Raw genomic sequence first — 24310 nt, forward strand, 5'->3', positions numbered from 1 at the left:
TATATATATATATATATATATATATATATATATATATATATATACACTGTATATTATAACTGATTTTAAAAGATATTACATCCCAAGTCAACACAAAAAAACGGATATAAAACTTAATCACTAGTAAACGTGGGCAGTTGTTACGTGACAAGAGTATTTGCAGGTGTGGAATAACTATGTTTCTGAGACCAGGAATGGTAATAGTCCGGTGATGAAGGGGGGCGGTGGGGGGAAGGGTTATAAACACATCGTTGTTTCATATCTTGTTACCCTCCGCCTAGATCAAGTTTGACGCGCGAATCTCCTGGAAGATTTGCTTCGGAATGGGTCTTAAGATTTACTCGTTCGTGTAATCAGATTTCCATTATCCTCCCGACAGTTTTATAAACTCTGTTTTTCCTAGTGGTGATAGATTCTAGATTCTTCTTCCGTACGGGCAGTGCATTTTGAAAATCAAATTAGCTCCGCTCTGATTTATGGCGTGACTAGTATCTCTCATGACTACGAAAATCCTGAGCTCTCTAAAACCACACCTTACTGATATTTTACTCTCTATTATTCTTGCTGAGATAAATGTACTGGTATTAGTATCCTGGACATAAATTTCATTATAGTTATCGTGTTGTATTTTTTAAACACGAGATCACCTTGTTTTTCTGTTTTGCTGTTCAGCTATACAGAATATGAATCACAGCCGATTGTCAGAGTTGAGGTGTTCAGATACTTTTTTGGTGTTTACTTTATGGTTAAAGTCTGTTTGTTTCTCATTTGTTGCGGCTCTATATATTTAAGTTTGTTGGTAGTCTCTTCTGTGATGTATGTCGTAAGGTAACTGGGTCACTCATCACCAACGTCCCTTCACATTATTTTTATTGAAGTAGGTCTGGCTTTTCCAACTCTTCTGGCACCCACAGGACCACACCACCGCTGAAACTGTCAAGCACTATTCAGTCTATCCACGTTTCTTTTCATCATCATCTCATATTCAAAATTATGGAAATTCCGTATTTTCGCCTATGGTAATAACAATTCTTTCTATATCCTACCATCTGACTCAGTATATGTATATATATATATATATATATATATATATATATATATATATATATATATATATATATATATATGTATGTATATATATGCGCACGCGTGTGAATGTATATGTGTTGGGGACGGGCTAATAACAAGGCAATGTTGCTGGGAACATTTTCGTCAGATAACTTAAACATCATTTTAATCTCGTGAATTGAATATATTATCATCATTAGCTATTCCAGGAAGATAACATATTATGTTTAGACAACTGTAAGACTGAATACATATTGGTTCAATTTTCACTTCATTTTATCTGCAATTTGCCACCAAAAGAAAAATGGTTTCATTCAAATGCCTTTCCCTTTGAATTCGTTATTCTCACTGGAAAGATTCACGTTTTCTTTTCATCAGAGAATCAGTCTGTTGAAATTCCCTTTGATGGCAAAATGCCTTTGGAGTGAAAAATGATTGGATATTCAAAAATGATTGGATATCCCCTCCCATCTAAAAACCAAGTCTTTTTCGGAATTATTCAAAATCCTCTTAAGTGCATTATAGAGCTGATTAAAGAAGGAAGCCTGGTGGTTTAGCTTATAAATTTTTCACTTTTGAGGTCGATCAAAATTCCCAGACACTCGCATTTTCACAGATAATGCAGAAACTGTACAAAAATATTGCGTGAAAATTGAAACTCTATGTACGGCGCGCATCTTATATTTGAAAGCTTTGCAAAGGTTCTCTTTAGACTGTAATTTCTTATATATTATGTTCTGACATTTGTTTGTTTGTTTTTTGCAACAGGCTAACTAGGATTAGTGTTGCGCTGTAGTTTGTTATGCAGTAATACGATTAAGATTTTATTACTATAAATATATTCAAGAAACATTGAATTCCTTATAGTTCAGCTACGAGAGATACTATTTTATCCCCGTTTGCTGTCACTTAACCACCAACATACATTAATTCCACAAAACAAGAGATTTCGTATTTTCTTTGTATCTTTGAGTTTGCCTTACTGGCTTTAATTTGTAAGTACAGTTTCAACCTTTCTTATACTGTTTGACCAGTAATTTGACGTGCTAAGTAATTCAAAAGCTGGACTCCGCAGCACGTAGCCTTTTGTGACCGAAACTATGGGACTAACAACATCATCCAAAATCCTCACTGGTGTCAAAGAATTTACAGAAGATCATAGGATGTATGGTGTGCGAGGGCATGGGATACGATAAGAATAAAGATGGCAACAAAGAATAACTGACTGGGTATATCTCTTAACGGCGTTGCGGAAAAATATCTTCTTCTATCAAACCAACCCTATTTTCTTTGTAAGAATCGTCACTCCTCGATTGTTTAGTTATGTAAATTGATCTTTTTTCCTAATAGCATTCATTCAATTTCTTTGTTTGTCTCCTGTGTCGTATATTTTTAGCTTCTCCATTATTTCAAATTGCTGGCCTATCGATTTTTTTTTTTTTTTTTGCTATCCCTTCTCAATATCACTGTAAGCTTAACTTCATATCTATTGTATTCTAGTATCTCAGGATTTGTGTGAAGTGAATAACCCCTCGGATTTTTCATACCTTCTTTGACTCGGTAGAATAAATTAGGCCTAATAACTCTGCTTTTTGAGACACACCCGGATTTTGTTACAATTAATCATACCTACAAAAATAAGAGCGTGGGGCCCAAACATGGAAGCAAATGCTACAAGAAAACATGACTAATTGTAAGAAAATCTTGGTGCCCCAAAAAACTATTTTTTACTTTTTAGTGCATTTTAATAAAAGCATGTTTAAAATTTGTATCTGTTTATTTTTTATCATTCTCTAGATATACTTAGCTTTACACGGCCTTTGAGTTTAAGTACTTACTGACTTTGTCAGTAATAGTTTATATTTAGTTACAAGGGGTCACTTTTTACTGGACATTATAGTTGTATGGGAGGCAGGGATTTATAACATTTCCCGAAAAATATGCAAGATTCATGCATTAGATTTTCTGACTTGAGTAGCACCAGGTGGACATTTGCAAAATAAAATCTTACTTGTTTCCCTATGAATTAATATATACCATTAGCCTAGTGTTTTCTGCACTTTCTGTAATTACAGTTTTGTGCAGGTCCTCGTATTGAATTAGCAATGAAGATTTTTATATACAAGTGTATGGTTCAAGAACATCAAAATTCTTATAAATGTGTAAGACCCTTTTTCGAACATATAAGGCATGGGAAAAAGCACGTTAAAACGAAGAAGAAGAAGAAGAAGAAGAAGAAGAAGAAGAAGAAGAAGAAGAAGAAGAAGAAGAAGAAGAAGAAGAAGAGATTTCTGAATATATTCCTTGAATTTCTCTCTCTCTCTCTCTCTCTCTCTCTCTCTCTCTCTCTCTCTCTCTCTCTCTCTCTCTCTCTCTCTCTCTCTCTTCGTGGTTAACTAACTTATGCTTAGAGGAGTGCTCTATCGACGTATTTGTTTTACATGAACTTCCACATTATCTATTCTATACAGATAACCAGTTTCTTGATTCGTAATAATTTAATTGCGCTCTAATTTGCACAACATTTCATCAGTTACTGAAGCGTGAAGAACAACATGAGTGGTTTATTGTATTCGAGTCTCCATAAATATAATAGGAAACAATCGTGATATTATTCGAGAAAATCAAAGAATACTTCTACTTGGGGATGCTTGCTATGAATACATGCTACCTAGGAAACATTAGACAGCGAAACCAAAATTCTTTGAATGGCTTCATTCTCACATGATAACAACAAAAATAAGAGACAACATCGTTCTGCAAAGACGTCCTTGAAATTCCTTTTACTTCTTTCTGTGAAACAAGAGAGAGAGAGAGAGAGAGAGAGAGAGAGAGAGAGAGAGAGAGAGAGAGAGAGAGCTATTGTCTCTCAATAGAGAGGTAAATTGAATGTCTTTGACAACTTTCGTCGGGTATACACGTAAGGGTTATTACGTAAATAAGTTTTAGTGGGACAAAAAACTCTTTAGTTTCCTCTTCAATCATCATCATTGTAGTTGATACCGTTACGCACTCAGAAATATATATATATATATATATATATATATATATATATGTATATATATATGTATGTATATATATATATATATATATATATATATATATATATATATATATATATATATATATATATATATATATATATATATATATATACTTACTTCTACGTGCGTAACTGTATCATATACAATAAATGTTGTTGAAGAGGAAGCTAAAAGAGTTTTAAATCCCATTAAAACTTAGTTACGCAATAACCCGTATATGTATACCAGACGAACGCTGTCAAAGACATTCATTTTATCTCTCTATTTAGGGACAAGAACCCTCTCTCTCTCTCTCTCTCTTCTCTCTCTCTCTCTCTCTCTCTCTCTCTCTGTCTCTCTCTCTCTCTCTCTCTCTCTATCTCTTATTCCCAGAAGGAAATGGAATAACTTTCAAGGACGTATATATATATATATATATATATATATATATATATATATATATATATATATATATATATATATATATATATATATATATATATATATATATATATATATATATATATATATATATATATATAGTGATTAAGCCCCAGCAGATATCGTTTTGTGTCCTTTTTCCACCACAACCACCCACTCCATAAGTATATGCTCGGTACAATGAGGACATCACAATCACTGTTGCCTCTGATGAAGACTTTCCCGTGCTTCTGACATATTTTCAGAACATTTCCTACCTGGACTAGCGAATTCACCACTGGATCCAAGAGACATTTCACCGCAATAGATCTTTTACAAGGATTTCAACAAATCCCTTTGGCTGAAGAAAGTAAATTATTAACTGCTTTTTCCACCAGTAATGGTAGATATCAGTGAGTAAGAATGCCTTTTGATCCAAAGTCAAGCCCAGTGACATTTGTGAGAACAACGGATAACATTCTAAGTGGATTACTAGGCAGAGGTGTGCATTGTTATAGAGATGATGTGATAATAGCCATAGACATCATTGAGGAACATATAAAACCAGTCTGAGAAGTTCTAAAGAAGTTGAGGAGAGAAAATCTAAAGATGAGGTTAAAGAAATGAACTTCCCTTGGAAGGAAAATGGACTATCTGGGACACACTCTGAGTGGAAAGAGGTGTGGAAGTAAACGAATTAAAGATTAGGTCAATCAAAGAGTATCCTTCACCTCGACGTAGGAAAGATGCGAAGTCGTTCTTGGGTTTAGCAGATCTTTACCGGAAATGTATCAAGAATTTTGCAATTATATCTGCTCCACTAACAGGTCTGTTAAAAGAACATGTATCATACGAGTGGGGAACAAGACAATAAAAAAGAATCTGAAGAACTGAAAGGAAAACTGTAACACTCACCAGCACTTAGTTTTCCAGATTTTAGTAAGGAGTTCTTTCTGTAAATTATGAAAGAATACCTAGATTATCAGATTTTTCCCGAAAAGAATGTAATTGTAATCTATATGTTTCAACAGTTTAGGTTTCATTCTTCTGGTGAGCAATTTGCTTTTTTTACTTTTAGTGGTAAGAAGAAAAATCGTTTCTTCGCCAATAGGTGCGTTCACTTGAATTTCAATGGCAGTTGAAACGGAGCATTGAATTTCTTCCTTAAGGAGAGTAATCTCTCTTTCGATCCTGTTGCTCGCGAGATAAATGAAGATGGATTAGTATTAATTCCCAGTATTTTCTTGTCAATGCTATTTCTTTTCCACGCAATCTGATTCTTTTTTTTTTTTTTTGTTCACATGCCTTCGTCATTTATTGTTTCTGTTCTTTCTAAAAAATAATCCAGGGCCTTCTACCTTTCAGTTCTCTCTCTCTCTCTCTCTCTCTCTCTCTCTCTCTCTCTCTCTCTCTCTCTCTCTCTCTCTCTCTCTCCATAAACTGTTCATCGAGAGGAATTAGCAGTGAAATGTTATGCACGACAAAATATGTTAAGGTTCAGCTCAGATGAAAGTCAGGATAAAAAATTTATTGTGTGAAATGATTGTATGGGGAATCTTTTTTTATAAAAGCTGTTGAAATAGAGTACAGCGAACAGGTGGAGAGGAAGGAGTAGAAAGTGCTGGGCTTAGCTAATCAGTAAAGACCTGTCACGGGAGAGGAAGAATAGAATGTTGAAGCAAGGATAATTTTCATATCCGTAACACGAGGAACACTAATTTGGCAGTGAAAGTGATATTTATGAAAGTGATATGTATGGTATGTTGTCTCAGAATCAAGAAAGCCCCAGTAATTACCTATATATATATATATATATATATATATATATATATATATATATATATATATATATATATATGTGTGTGTGTGTGTTACAGTCAACATGCGTAATCAGTCATTACGCGAAATGCCTGAAATTTCAGTCAGGTAGCGAAATGCACTTAGGGGACATTTGATCCCCCCAGGAGCTAGTACTAAACACGGCGAAACAGTGAGTCACCTACACTGTTTCGCCGTGTTTAGTACTAGCCCCTGGGGGTCAAATATATTTCGCCGTGTTTAGTACTAGCTCCTGGGGGGATCAAATGTCCCCTAAGTGCATTTCGCTACCTGACTGAAATTTCAGGCATTTCGCGTAATGACTGATTACGCATGTTGACTGTAACATATATATATATATATATATATATATATATATATATATATATATATATATATATATATATTTTGTGTATATATATGTATATATATATATATATATATATATATATATATATATATATATATCAAAAACTTTGAAACAGTTAGTGCAGAATGAATTAGAACATTTTTTTTTTTTGCAGATATAAAATGGAATTGTAACGGGTTAAATATATAGTAAAAAATAATTTACGGAAAAAAGGTTTTATTTTCCAACAAAAAATAAGTATGTTTATGACAATAAGAATACTTTTTTACCAATGGTGATTAATGTTCCATCACGCCATAATGAAACATTAACCTGTTCTGCTTATCTTAGATCTTACAATTCACCAGGACACTTATCACATTCTAGAGTTCCAAGAAACTCATAAAGAAACGTATGGCTTTCAGCTTAACGTAGAGGCAATAATAAAAACACCATCACTTTTTGGTGTCGCTTCTCTGATAACAGTAGAAAATAAAAATCTATGCAAGCTGTATATACACACATATTGGAGTAGATACCATAGAGCTTTGGGGGTGAAATATGAATAGAACTTTAGAGACAATGCGACAATAACATTTTGTTTTCGATCTGAAGAACATTATAAGTAACAAATGTACGGTCACTGACTCGAAGCCGATACCACTGCACACTTAACTAAGGTTTCATCTTTTATCAGATGATGTAATTGTGCACATAAAGGCCATTATAAAGTAAATGCTAGTTGCTGACTTATGATTGAAGGGATTCACCTCAAATTTATACCGTGTGTTATACTACAACTAATACTGATAAAATACAAGTGGGGAAATAAAGAAATTCGACTTCAAGTTCATAAATTTTGCGGTTGAAAAAAATTTGATGTAATTTTTCAAAAATAATGTGCAAAAAAAAAAGTTTGGACAAGAAAAAAATTTTCCCCTCTTGTAATTATAGATATATAATTATGCTACATACTGTAAAAGTTTCACTGGACTTGTTTCAGTCCTCTTGGAGATCTAAGCATTTAGTTATGAAAAAGTAACTTTTCAGAAAACACCAAAACAAAAAATTTTTGGACTTTCAAGAATCTTGAGACATTAGGATATCTTGAGCAAGTTATCCCTATATCATTATAACCTGATTTCTCTTATGCATCCCATAGAAAGAATGGGATGTTTTAGTGGGTGACACAAGTATTTTTGTACATGTGTTTTTGACAATTTTTACATTTTTTTTTTTTGTACAATTTGTCATTCACAGTGCCATAAAGCAATGAACAAAATTGTCAATAAACCAATCTAGTTTTTTTTTTGAGCGATATATCTTCAAGATATATTTATTTACACACAAAACAGTCCAAAACAGGGTATAACTCTCTTCCACCTATCCAGAATTAGAGTCATACAGATATTTTTTACAAGTTTTTTACAATTTGTCATACACAGTGCCTACAAGCAATGAACAAAATTGTCAATGAACCAATCTAAAATTTTTATTTAGCAATGCTGCTTCAGGTTGTGTGTTTATTTAGACATAAAACAGTCCAAAACTGTTAATAACTCAAATTCGATAATTCCTCAAAATCCGTTGGTGGGGCAGGAAAAGGGTAGAACCATTGTTTGGAGTAGTGTACCAGCTATAACTCCCTCTATGTGCGGTAACATATCTGTGGCTTCTATAAGTTGTTAGGCTTGTGTGTATGTATGTAGGTTCTGTATACCCTATACATATATCTGCAGAGTAACATGTATGTATATAAGTATGTATGTACGTAAGTATGACCACAGAAATCATCAAAAAACCAATTATTTCCAAATCGGGTCCAAATGCTTAAAAACTTGTCAGATTTAGAATTGTATTTCTAATCTCGTCAGCTGAAACATTAATTACTCTAACTCAAATCAATACTCGTAACCCTCACCAAATCCTATTAGAATTTTTATTACCCATTTCATAATGTTCCGATAATGATCATTGAAAATCATTCATATTTTTTTCTAGTTTTAATTGAGTTATGATTATGACAAAGGCCCATCTCATTTGGCAGTGACTCACTGGTGTTTCATTTAATCATTGGGAAATAATTTTTATTACAATTTGGTTCCCATGTGGCCACTGATTAAACGCTGCCATAATATTTTGTCTACGAGCCAGGCTCATGTCTATCCTTTCCTGAAGTAATTAATTACTTTTTTAATGCTCTTAATTCCAAAGGTTGTGGAAGACTTTGAATATCATTTAGTTTTAACAAAAAAAAAAAACAAGGCTTCATTACTGGATGTAACTGACATTTGCATAATCTTAAAGACCAGTTTACATTAAACAAAAACGTTTTCCTTCTATTCAGTATCATGTGATTGCGTTGCGAAAATACCCAAGTATTGTTTTCAGGGATATTTTAGTACGCTTTAGAAATGGAGTGTGTATTGCAGCGAAGCCGAGAGTAAGAGTCAGCGTCTACAAACTTACTAATTAATTCAGACAGAGAGGTCAATAACTATTGCGAGCGGAAATGTAACGAAAACAGAGGCCACCACACAATCATTTGTGTTTGTTGACAGATGAATATATACGTGTAAAATGATATACAAGGCATGACTGGAGCTATGGTGCATATGGCTGAAATGCTGACATTGTAATGCGTATGGTAATAAAGATACATTTAACATGACAATAATATGAATGGAGATATACGTATAAAAGATGTGGGACATACGCTGTGTCTCTAGTGTCCACGTTTTTAGCGCGCCGAGCGGTTGTTGTGAGGAGATTAGCGAGCCAGGTGAGATGATGGTGTGTGGGGCCCAAGTGAGACCCTACAATATATATATATATATATATATATATATATATATATATATATATATATATATATATATATATATATATATATATATACATACATACATATATATAGATATAGTAATTCGGGGACTTGTGTCGGAGCTACTAGACGTCTGCTCAAAGTGCGAATCGACTCCCATACAAGGGTCAGCTACCGTGCGGGGACAAGGATTTCCAACCCTGAATCGTCCAATATGCGTAACCATTCCAAAATATGTAAAGCGAAAATTAAAAATGAAAATTTTAGCATTATTGGCCACGGTAAGAATCAAACTGATTTATTTATACTTGAAACACTCGAGATTAAACTGCTAGCTCTTGAACTAAACACCAGTCCTGCTCTGTCCAGTCGTTTTTATCTTGATGTTTTCATTTTTTTCTCTCTCTCTCTCTCTCTCCTTCCTCTTGCTTTGTGGCTGTTTTCAGTTCTGTTCTGTCCTTTGTACCAGCAAGGGGACCTTTTGTAAGTTTTATTTGCATTTTAGTGGATCTTTTAAGTTTTATGTGCATTTTAGTGTCTTACTTGACTTTATTTATTGTCCGTTTTAATATTTTTTGCCTTATGTATAGTGCATTTCAGTATTTTTCTTGTCTTTATGTATTGCGACTTATAATTCAATTTTTATTTTTTTTTATTTTTTGTAAAATTTTACAATTTATGTTTTTTTTTTTTTTTTGGTAGAAATCCCAGATGTAAATATGATTTATGATTTACGAAACGTCAGGATAAACTGTTGAAAAAATCATCTCATCGTATTCTAGTCGGACTTTCTATGAAGTATATATATATATATATATATATATATATATATATATATATATATATATATATATATATATATATATATATATATATATATATATATATATATATATATATAAATGTTTATTTATATATGTAGTCTCATTAATTCTGCAAAAGTCTACATTATCACCAAGCTTCACTCATGCACCTTAAAAATTCAACTGAATCTGTAAACAAAACTTGTAATACCGAACATTGCAAAAAGAAAATACGGAACTACCGTCAGAATTTCTCTTCCAAAAATCTCCTTATATTCTGAAAATTCCGTGTCCCATTTCCTCCCTGCACGGAAATGTGAGTCTGAATATCGTATCCTATAATCCTTTTCCTTATTTATACATATGTAAATAAGATACCCTCTAACACGTAGAATAACGGTAATGCGTACCATTGTAGCCCGAAAAAAGTGGAAAAAAGTGTACCGAATACCAGCATACGAAAATTCCGACATGCCATTTCATATTTGGAACCACAAAGTATAAAATCCTCACAAACAAACAGTTCTATTTGCATTTTATAATTACACTGAAAGATTTCCATTTTTTAGGAGCGATTTCCATATTTCATTTCGGAACGACGAGGCAACTTACGTTCCTCCGCCTTCGGTGGAAATATTTTAATTCAACTGTGATAAATTAGGCCTGAGTTTTGCTGCAGAGTCACGCCAAAAATAACAAAGTACTCACAGAAGCAGTAAAAGTACTGATTATTTGTAACATCAGGTGATATGAGAATGAGTACATTGTAGTGTTTATATCCCTCCGACATATCTGGCTACCTATATGTATTCATTTTGCCTCCCTCCATCACATCCAAATAGAATTGCTAATGAATGATGGGTACCAGCTGGGATGGAATATATATATATATATATATATATATATATATATATATATATATATATATATATATATATATATATATATATATATATATATATATATATATATATATATATAATATATATATATATATAATATATATATATATATATATATATATATATATATATATATATATATATATATATATATAATATATATATATATATATATATATATATATATATATATATATATATATATATATATATATATATATATATATATATGTATGTATGTATATATATTATATATATACATATATATATATTGTGTGTGTTTGTGTGTGTGTGCATGAATGTATGTATGTACGTACGTATGTATGAATGTATACACAGATAGTGAGGCCTAGGGCATCAAGCTGAGCCTCACCTGCTTCTCGAGAATATGGTTTGTATCTAAAATCATTATTTACATTAGTCTGACGTAGGATTTAAAAACAGTCATATGGACTTCAGTTCATCAAATACAGTACCAGAGAACTTAGTAACTGCATGGAAAGTTTTTATTTACCCTTGCTTCAGAGATATCACTGTGATTGATATTTCCCACATAAAGTGTAGACTTGAAATTATAGATTTATGTCTGCTCGTAAAATAGTTTCTGAGTCTTGGAAAGCCATATGGACAAAGTAATATATGTGAGGTGTAAAATGTTTGGACTTGCTCAACAAACTTTAGGCCATATGCCATGAGATTTGTATCAGAACTTTACAATGAAAATATTAACTTTGTCTTTGCAAAGAGGCAAATTAAGGATAATTTCTGAAAAAACACTGATAAATTTGACAGTACACGAGAATGAGTTTCAAATTTTTAAGCGTGGCCTATAATTCCACATCTCGGTTGACAGTTTTATTTGTAAAAGAAACACCTTTCCATTTTTCAACAAGGTAAAATAGAGGTAGAAGGAGGAGAAAGACAAGGAGGAGGAGGAGGAGGCTGAGAGAGAAGTAGAAAAAGAAATGAGAAAAAATGATAAGAATTAAGAAATGAAAGCACAACTTTAGTAAATATCTTTTACAATATTCTTAGCTCTTCTAAATTTCGCAAGAATTTTTCGATTTGTGTAGGATCCAATTTCATTTTTCTTTATTTTCCACACACTTAATGAAATTTATAATACATGAGCTCACACTTATGAAGACATGGATACAAAATCCTATTACTCATCATTTTAGGAAAGGATTAAAATAAATTTACAAAAATGAAAATTGCTTTAGTTGTTGATAAATTTCACCAATATATTGGCGCTAAATAGCATTGGCAAAACAAAATTTGAACGTTAATGTTAGAATTTTCAAAGATATTTTGCAAATGGCCCGGGATGAGATATATATTTCATAGAATGATTTACAAAAGTGTCCAAGACACAGGGATATTGATGGCCGTAAAAAACACACTAGTATTCATACTTACTACATTTGAATTGTTGTGAATTGTAGACTAACTGAAATATAAATGAAATTAAGGGGAGAGCAGTGAGGCACAGCGAACAATTAATTAAAAAAAAAAATTTTCTGAAAGCTACTCAGTATGAACTCACTGAAAAACCGGAGAGATGTTGAGAGTGACAGATATTCTATTGATGCATAGTTTGTTTCTGATGTTTTATACATATTTATCATCCCTCCTTCAATAATAATTGCAAAAATTCCATATACTTTAAATAGTCAGAACTTTTCCACCAAGTTTGACGTACCTGTATCCCCCCGCCCCCATACTCATTTCATAGGAAAAATTAGATCTACTCTACAGTATAATTGCAAAGCTCTATCCTTTCTAGTTGCCAGGAAATTCACCTGCATACTTTAACTTCCTTGTTACTTCTTGAAGCTATTATAGATAGTTCACTCGTGTAAAAATGATCCAAGTGGCTGTCAGGCGTATTGTCCCGTTTCTTAGGAATCTTCACACCTTATGACACAATCACCCTTCTCCTACCTTGATCATTCTGAATGAATTCAACACAAAAAGCAGATGAACGAAAATAAATGGGGTTAAACTTAAAAGAAAGCGAGGAACATGGTCTGAGAGCCGTTACACAAGCCTACAGGTATTCCAAGCAATTCGACTCATAAACTATACCTGTTCAGGTATACTGAATGAGCTAGTTACCCATATGCGATAGATATCATTTGTTAACGTAAATAGGTTAGTCTCGCCTTTCAGGTAAAATTCATAGGCATATCTGTAAGTCTGTCACCTCCCTACTGATATACCTGTAGGTGCGAAACTTCCCTCAAGATATAAAGTTTAAGACAGTCAAAAAAGTGTTCCCTCGCGTACTGTTTTACGAAAAATTTTCCTCTAAGGAATCCTCTCCTTCACGTTGTACATATCACTCGAGGAGAAGTAATATCCTATGCTTATTTTTCCCTGCAGCTATTTGACTCCATCCTCTTCGGTTAAGTTGCCACCGCGATCTTTTCTTCACTTCCGTCCGTAATAACGTCGGTTCTTCAAATCGCCTTGCCCTTTAAGGTAAAGCTGCTTAGACGAGGACCTTAACTTAACGACCTCTCGAGTTTCGTTTCTATAGTAGCGGAATTTACGCAAATATATTCATGCAGCATCGTTCTCTTTAGCTTGAAAGAGATGACCTTGAAGGTAAATTTAAAGGCTTGAATGACATCTTACCTCTTAAGGTCTGTCCGCGTAGCAGGTTGTTCAACGTTGTCCTATATTTTCAGCTGTTTCCCTATTTTGATGGATATTAGACCGCCTTCATCACCATTTTCCTTCGAAATACCACCAGCCCTAAAGTTTATTTTTCCACAGTTTAGCTTTATTTCATTACCAAACGCGTGAGCTTTAGGGGAACATTGCAGATTCCTTCGTGGACATTTTCCCCATTTATTTAGAAGCTCATTTAAAGAATGGTTTGTGCTGGCGACTAATGACATGTGAGACGACGAAGCCAATTCTTGCATTAATATTAAAGATATAGCTTTTTTAACGTCTAACGCGTTTTATTGAACATATTTGAATTTCTATCCCATATATATATACGCTTAACATTGTATCTAACTAATTTCATACCTTATCAACTACGGTTAAAAGTGATGTTTTGGGCTTTACATCTTGCAATGGTGGAGTTGGTTCGGCGTCACCATAGACTATATAACTGAGAGCTGAAGTGAAATACCGTATTTGAAGGGGCCCCCAGTACAAATATTTATTAAAACACCAAAATAGAAAAGTATCATTCCCACATTATTATATGAACTACCGCATTTCATTTCATATTCCGCCTTGTATGCCAAGTTCTCTGCGAGGATCTCTTTAATCCTCGGTAGCTAAAATAGTAAAGCTTAGCATTTCTCTTTCCCCACTCGTAATTTGACTTGAACTCATTTAAGGGAAGGGACAAATTGTCGCTAAGTATATATATATATACACACACACACACACACACACACATATATATATATATATATATATATATATATATATATATATATATATACATATATATATGTATATATATAATATGCTTATGTAAGTTCAAGTGTGAGTGGAATTGTATTTTGTATTGCAGAGATTTACTCTCAATTAAAGAGTTCCAGGTATGTTACATTCTCCGAAGAGCTCCGCCTCATTACCGTCTTTATAAAAATTCGTAAGCAAAGACTGTTTTCATTTCCTTCGGGTTAATTTCCTTCCCCGAACTGTATTACCAGAATAATATGAGGTTTATGGGTTATTATCATATTTCCTCAGGCAGACGCGTGGGCTCTTCTGGGAAAAAACTGTATAAACAGGGTAGAGATCTAGAAATAGTAGTTATGGGGATGTACTGGTATGGTTCTCGAGCATTTAAAATATGATTAAAAAAATATATATATATATATATATATTATATATATATATATATATATATATATATATATATATATATATATGTGTGTGTGTGTGTGTGTGTGTGTGTGTGTGTGTGTGTGTGTGTGTGTGTGTACTGTTCGATAGAGAATATCTAATAAGCTAAAATTCACTTATATTCCATTAAAATCGAACGGAGTAGTATGAAAGGATAGTGTAGTAAAACGTATGTTATCTTTCGTCCTTTCTCACATAATGTAAGATAAATATATATGTATGAATGAATTAATTATAATAGGAAAATTGAAAATTATGAGTCACCCAAAACTAAAGTTATGATTAGTGCAAGGTTAGAACATTTTCAGTTGCCCAAGGTTTTGTCGCTAGAAGCAGAAACACTTTATGATCCAGGTGCTGACGATCTACATCTGAACTTGAATTTCCATAATATCTTAACAACATACAACAATTTATTGAGGGCAATAAACAAAATATCAGTTTCAGGTGAAAAAATCTCTTAACATCATAAATGAAAGCTTTTCAGCAAAATATAAGATGTCGTACATTCTCAGTTCTGAGAAAAAAGATAACGTATCTGGAAGAATTATCTATAACTCGTGTAATGGAGAATAAAACATTGTATCAGGATAATAAATTCGTGTAAAAGATTGGGGGAGCATTTGATAAACTAACGTAGCGGATAGTCATTGATCACATTAAAAGTAATTGGAAGAACTCGAGTTATGAGAGGATGGAAGGGTTATTGAATTGCATCTGATAAATCGAGCAAAATAAGGGAATGTTGGTGAGACCTGTAAAACTTATTCATTTGAGATAGGAGTGATTTCTTGCATACCAAAATGTATATCTTGTTTTGGATAACATTTTCATATACATATCCTCGTATATTTTATAAAAATGCTTCGTTTATTCTTTGGTTATAAAAACTAAAAAAGAATTAATACTGTTTATACCGTAGCATAGATGAAATATTTATATCATGTTAAGACTTGGATACAAATGGGAAAACGTGAAATATCATTTCTGGTAGGATTCATACTTACATGAAGTTGTAGAGCTTTCTCCGATTTAGCACGGAAATAAGTATAGCGTCACTAAATCAACACTGAAATCATTGTTGAGTTATTTGAATAAGAGTAGAAATAATTATTTATTAGAGACAGCATAAAAAAACTGCTATTTCATTACGGTCCAAAAAAGAATATATATTTAAGGTCTGGTCTTGTTGTGCTTTATTGGAGTTTTCCTCTCCATCCGTGTCTTTTGAATTGGCGTACGAAAGCAAGTTTCTTTTTATTATATAATAAAATTTAAATGAGTGAATTTAATTGAGGGCATTTAAGCTCAAATCATTGAATCTCCCAGGTTTTCCATCGGTAATAACCAACACTATTTTTATATAGACATTTAAAGAGCAGGAGCTGTAAGTCCCATTATATAAATCTTTTTGTTACAAACGAAGAGAATACGAGACGGAATACAGCGGATATAATAACCTGCATTAATGAAAATCGGGGTATTTGGTATTAGTCTTCTCCCGTTGAAATATTCGATGACAAGTTAGTGAAAAGGGCGTTTAATTCGTAGGAGGAAGAAGGGGAAGACTGAAACTGCTGGATAAGTGGTGTGGACCAGGTGCTGGAGAGGAGGAGCCTTAATATTTAAGAGGACTTAATATATATATATATATATATATATATATATATATATATATATATATATATATATATATATATATGTGTGTGTGTGTGTGTGTGTGTATGTATATTATATGTATATTATATGTATATATATATATATATATATATATATATATATATATATATATATATATATATATATATATATATATATATATATATATATAAGAGAAACTAAAGAAACTACAGAGATCATCCGCAAAGAATTCACATTTATGATGCGCTTTGTAAACAGAGTTGCAATTTTTATGTAATATTTTTTTAACTCTGCAACATCTATGAAAGTCTGAGTGTCTGAAAATTTCGGTCTACTTCAAAAGAGAAAAAGTCATGTCTTAAAACGAGGCTCCCTTCTTTCTCAGCTCTATAATGCACTCAAAAAGATTTTGAGTAATTCTCGAAAAGACTTTTGTTTTTAAGATGAGACGGAATATCCAATCATTTTTCACTACAAAGGCATTTCGCCTTCAAAGGGAATTTCAACAGACTGCTTCTCCGATGACAAGAAAATGTGAATCTTTTCAGTAAGAATGACGCATTCAAAGGGAAAGGTATGTGGATGAAATTATTTTCGTTGTAAGAGAATTCCAAATGAAATTAGGTGAAAATTTAACCAATATGTATTCAGTCTTAGAGACATCTATAAAAAAATACATTATTTTCCTGGAATAGCTATTAATGACAATATATTCAATTCACGAGATTAAAATTGTGTAAACGATTTGATGAAAATGTGTTTCGAAGATTAAAAATGGGAACTAAAATTGTGTGAACGGTTTGACGAAAATGTGTTTTGAAGATTAAAAATGGAAACTCCATCATTACCTTAACTGGCCTCTAAACACACACTTATACATACATTTATAAGGTGTTGCTGCGAGGAAATGGTGTATAATTTAAGTCGGTCATGTCGACAGCCAACCCAAAAGGTACCTTATGCCACACCATCACTGAACCATTAAACCCACAAGTGAAAGGTCGTATGATAAAACAGTGAAACGATTCCAAGTTACTAACTGGAATTTCCACAATCAACCCCCTGTCAGGTACACTAACTTTAAGATACTACCCATACAAATTCCTCCCAGTAAAAATTACCTGAGAACCATACCAATATACTGAATTCATTAAAGGCAATTCTAAACATCCGAGAGGTAAAATATCTCGTAAATTCAGCAAAGTTTTACCCTGGTTAGCAAATACTGTCGATAGCTGCTCAGTTCTCAGCCAAATAGCAATTGACATACTAGCAAACGCTCCTATGATCATAACAACTACAATTATCAATGGCGCAGCCCTCTTACTCCTTCTAAAAGAGAACTGAAAAATCTAAATACCTAAATTTGGAAGCCATATTAAAGTCTTCCTAATCCTATCCTGAACCCTAACTGGTTTGCCCAAACCCACAACAGATCAGGCAGATTCCGTCCGATTTGCCAATTACCCCCCCCCCCCACCCAAATCCTAAGCAACAGAACTTTATTCGGAAACTCTATACTCAAAGATATTGCGTCAGACGACAACTACACATCATGATATTCTTACATAATAACACACGGGCCTGACCTCACTATGAAATTAGCCCATGCCACGACTCCCAAAGTCGTGTGAATACGAGACTTCAGCATAATATTTGTATAACTCTACGGACCAACGTCCTCCCCAGTCAAAAAAAAAAACTATAAGTCACGCCTCGTTGAAAACCCGTTAAAAAAAACAAAGAGAGAGAGAGAGAGAGAGAGAGAGAGAGAGAGAGAGAGAGAGAGAGAGGAAAGAAAAAATTATCATAACCACAGTACAACACAGGAATTAACCCATAACATTCCCATTAACCAGTCTTTTTAATTGTAGATATATGTACCGTGTTTTTATCTAGAACAACAAATCTATTCCCCTTCTCACTTCTACAACTGATTCCTGACATTTATTTTCACAAAAACCCTATTTCCCACAGCAACTTTAACTCTGTTCGGTTTCTGATGACTTCTTTCTACCATGTCCCGCGTTTTCATTTCAAGATTCCTAGCAAGAGGCGCATATCTCTCTTTCGCTGTCGACACGAGCGCCCTAATCGTCTCATCCCGCGTTGGAATAGGCAACAAATCGAACGCACTCCGCACTGGGTTACCAAACTGCGCTTCATTGGGAGACATTCCAATGGTACCACTAACCATGGAATTAATGCGATGCTGCACCCGTGGAATATATCGATCCCAATTGACATCGTTTCCACCTACGGTCATCCGAAGAGCTTCAGTGACCTTCCTATTTGCCCGTTCACACAGCCCGGTAGCTTCTGGTCTATAGGGAATAATACTGACCTTCCCGAATGCCCATTACATCCGCAAGACACTCTATCGTCTTGTTCACAAATTCCTCCCCATTATCTGTAATCAGAACCTCAGGAACCCCATCACGACAAACATACCCATTAAAGAATGCGACTGCCACCTCCTCTGCTGTTTATGCCTCAACGGAAAAATCTCTACGAACCTGGTTAACTAGTCAACCAACAGGTGCCTGACAAGAGACATCTCTCTGCACGAAAGTGAACGGCTCTAATAAGACAACTGTTTGCATTTCTTATGATAATCTCGCTATCCACAAGAGAGAAAGGTATTGGTCCCCGATTATGAAAACAAAGGCCTGTGCACTGCAAGTGTTATTTGCAAAAACCTGCATCACTTGTACAGAGAATAAATGTTGTCATTGGTTTTAAAATTGTAGGTTTCGTGGTGCACATAGCCTCTGAAAGTGAGCTAAGACCATAAACTGATTATTCATTATCTGCATTCTTATCACATATCACAAGTCAAATATATTATATATATATATATATATATATATATATATATATATATATATATATATATATATATATATATATATATATATATATACATATGTGTGTATGTGTGCATATATATATATATATATATATATATATATATATATATATATATACATACATATATATATATATATATATATATATATATATATTTATATGTATATATATATACACACACACACACTGTAATATAATATGCTCATATACAAATCCATGTTTGACAACGTGAGTAGACGTTTTCTACGAAAAGCTAGATAGAATTTCTCCTTTACAACTCCTGCCTCTCAGATCTTTCCAGAGCCAAAGAAACTAGTGCCTTTATTGGTATCCAGGTAAAACGATAAAAGAATTCGGGGTAAACCAAAAAAATCCTCTGCCTTCAAAACTTACCACCGAAACCTTTGTGTCCCCTTCACATTTTTCAACTTTTTCATCCAAAGAAAAGGAATATGGTTCTCCATTTCTTTCCTCCAACAAAGTTCCAGATCTCTGGGCAACCCTTTTTTTTTTATCGTTGGCTTTTGTCTTTCAATATCATTTTTAGCCTATTCAGCTGAATAAAATTCTGGATCTGAATAGGAAATGCGAACGCTTGCTAAACAAATAAAAGCTTGTTCTATGTATTGATGGTATATGTCTGTTTTCTCAAAAATCCATTCTTTTGTGGGAGAAATGTCTCCTTAAGCGCGTGGTTACACAAACAGCAAGACACACACGCATACACACACACACACACACACACACACACATAAATAAAAGATCTTCAGCTCTCCAATGTGAAACATACCAGTCATGTTTCAAGCAATGAGAATGTAGAATATCGTCGTTAATATTCTATGTATTTCGACCCAGTAATATCACTCAGAGCGTTGGAGATATACCGAATGTGTATGTATGCGTGCATGGATGCTTATATGTATGACTTCTATCACGGGAATAACGGCGTGATATAATAAACAAAGAGAGATGTCTTTATACATACATATATACACAAACATAAATACATACATGTACATACACACATACATCTTTTTATAAACTTGTCAAGAACCCAGGAATCACGTGTTCCTTGAAATGTTAGCCAACAATCTTCTAGACAAATCGCACACAGAGAAATAACTACCCGACAATCCACTCTACGAAGGAAAACAGTATTCTAGTAAAGGAATGTCAGATGACTTAAAACAGGTTACTTTGAGTTTGTCACTGTTATAAATTTATGAGGCCTTGCGAACAGTGCCTAACTTTCGTGCGGCATTTCCTGAAACTTTCATCAGATGTTTCTCAAAAGTTAGATGCGAGTCAAAAGTTACACCTTGAATAGTTAGTTTCAGACTCATTTAGCAAAGGTCCATCCACCTGAAGGGGAGGATGGGGTGGGAAATCTGTACGAGATCTGCTGATCAATAGTGTTTTTGTTTTACTGGGGTTCAGTTTCATGCCCCACCGACTACACCATTCACTGATCCGGTCCATGTCCCGACTGAGGCTGGTGGCAGCTTCGTTTCTCAACAGTGGAGACTTTACTACACCCACAAGTGTTGCATCATTGGCATACTGAACAATCTTGGTTTTCAGGCCAACAACCATATCACTGGTATACAATAAAAATAACAGTGGACCAAGAACACCACCCAGTGGAACTCCAGACAAAATAGGTCCTGGTTCACTAATGATCCCGTCCACAGCAACTTGCTGCTGCCTACCTGTATGGGAATCTTGAAGTAATCCTAAAACATATCCACTCACTCCATATATATATATATAAAATATATATATATATATATATATATATATATATATATATATATATATATATATATATATATATATATATATATATATATATATATATATATATATTAAAATCTCAATTCACGAGGGTAAGACAAAAATGCTTAATCTTATAACATGCACGGGGCAGTCCGGACTGCCGAGAGGTTATGCGTGGGGAAGGAAATGAATGGTTATTCTCCCTTATCAAACAAACCTTAGCTTGCATGACTAATAATAGTACTCTAGTGTTACCTTCTGGTCCTGTGGCATCTGCCGTCAATGGGTGAGTCAGGGGGTGGGGGGTTTGTGTTGATTGCGTGACTGATATATTCGTCAGTAAATAAATTTACAGGAATACTACGGGCTTGCCAGGAATATCGTATTCAGTTAAAGAATTAAAGGGTTATTACTTTAAAAAATGCGGCGAGGTGCACGGACGTATGGATAAAAATTAGCGAGCGAAAGAAAGGGATTTATATGTGAGCGCTGTGTGTGTGGTTTTTATAACAGTGGAATTTCAAATGGGACTCACAAATCAAAGACGGCGGTCTGTTAGGGATGGGCCCACGTGGCCTCGAATTGAAGATTACGTGTCGGAATTACTATTCTCTCGTCTTGAGAGCAGAAATTTAAATTCCTAAATACCTCCTAGCTTTTCCTATCGATCAAGTGAGAGAGAGAGAGAGAGAGAGAGAGAGAGAGAGAGAGAGAGAGAGAGAGAGAGATAGGAGATAAGTCCAGCAATGCAAAAATAGCTGGAGTCAAAGCCTTGGTGGTTGCTTACAGTGTGCCTATCTGGAATAGTCCCCAAAGACAGAAATATACGAAATCTCTTGCCTTGACTGTAACCAATCCTACATCGGTTTTACAGGTAAATCACTCCCCCAGAGACTAATAATATAAACGTTCAGTGAGATATGGACAACAGAGCTGAGATATTTTTAACCACATAAGCAATCATAATTTTAAAATAAACTGGAATATGTCACGTATGATTTACAGCAGCAATTGTCGGTTCAAAAGCCAGATGGTAGATTCAGCACTGACTAAACACAGAAATACAACGAACCTTTCAAAAGGAGCCTGGGATTCAGATCTGATAGATAAAATCTTCCTCCAACCAGCAGTTAAGAAGATTAAGAAGAAGCTGTCAACAGGAGTGACGTAGCGGCTGACTTCTGGAATATTCCTTCATTGGTATAAATACCACTAGTCTGTGACTCTTATTAGTTCTTCGTTGGATGGGTGGGTAGAGCTCTCGGCTAGCACGCTGTTGGCCCAGCGTTCGACTCTCCGCCCGGCCAATGAAGAATCAGAGGGATTTGTTTCTGGTGGTAGAAATTCATTTCTCGCCATAATGTGGTTCGGATTCCACAATAAGTTGTAGGTCCCGTTGCTAGGTAACCAACTAGTTCTTAGCCACGTAAAATAAATCTAATCCTTCGGGCCAGCCCTAGGAGAGCTGTTAATCAGCTCAGTGGTCTGGTTAAACTAAGATATACTTAACTTGTAACCCTTATTTCATTCGTTACCTGCCTGTTAAGGAGACAGACAGTCTCTCGGAAATGTAGTTACCCTTTCATTATATATATATATATATATATATATATATATATATATATATATATATATATATATATATATATAAACACACATATATATATATATATATATGTGTGTATAATAGAAACGTGAAATCAGAACCAACCTAACGCCTCAAAATATGGAAACTGAGCTATGAAGATGAATACCCAAAGAAGGAAGAAATATCCAAAGCTATAAACAGAGGGGTAGAAGAACACTGACTTTCAGTGATGGAACCAGTTCTTTGATGGTTGAGTACGCCACAATATGGAGAATGGTTTCATCAGCAGATTCCTCTGATTTCAAGATCGTCTTAGGACAAAAAAATTTACACTTTTTAGTATTGTCTTCAGTTCATTTGTCTCTTTACCTCAGTTTGCATGAATTCTGTCGCTGTCGTTTATTTGGCTAAATCAAAACCTTGAAATAAAACGTTAAACCTAATCCAATGAGAAAAAGTGGCCTGGTTTTTCAGTTGCTACATTAACGAAGCAAGTGCATATTTCTAGGTTGAGAAACATTACACTTTTAGGTAATATGCCTGTTTTATATTTCATTTTATATTTGTTTAATGCTTGCTAGCGAATCATTGTCATAGATATTATCCTGATACTGAAGGAATTACTTCATAAACTGAATATACTGTGTATATATATATATATATATATATATATATATATATATATATATATATATATATATATATATAATGTGTGTGTGTCTATTTGTGTGTATGTATATATATATATATATATATATATATATATATATATATATATATATATATATATATATATATATATAAAGTATATCTCACGACCTTTAGTGAACCATACGATCCGATAAATCAGTAGGACCTGGCAAGTGGATGCCTGCGTACACTCCCTTTGGGCAACGCTATCAGTTACCTCTCCAATTAAAGTGTTCTCTCTTAGATACCACGTCATACCCAAACTGAAAGGAAAGGGAATTAAAAAACGTTGCTCTTTGTCAAAAGAATGACAGGCCCTTTGGCTAAACTTCGTTATCTCGAAATTTCTTTCATCTGCCTGAAGCTTTCGAAAAGGACTAAATTTACAATGTGGGAACTGCACGTAAATGTATTTTAAAGGCGGTCAAACTCTCTCTCTCTCTCTCTCTCTCTCTCTCTCTCTCTCTCTCTCTCTCTCTCTCTCTCTCTCTCTCCATCTCTCTTCCTCATTAATATCATTGGATTTTTAAGGGAGGTTTCGCATTTAGAAATTCAGATGTCTGGTGAAAACTGTCCCCCTTCTAAATTCTTATAAAAGATTTTCCTCTCATTATATAATTCTGAGGTTGCCGAATACATATGTATATCCTAAGTAAGT

This window comes from Macrobrachium rosenbergii, chromosome 19, assembly GCF_040412425.1.
Source record: "Macrobrachium rosenbergii isolate ZJJX-2024 chromosome 19, ASM4041242v1, whole genome shotgun sequence".
NCBI lineage: Eukaryota > Metazoa > Arthropoda > Malacostraca > Decapoda > Palaemonidae > Macrobrachium > Macrobrachium rosenbergii.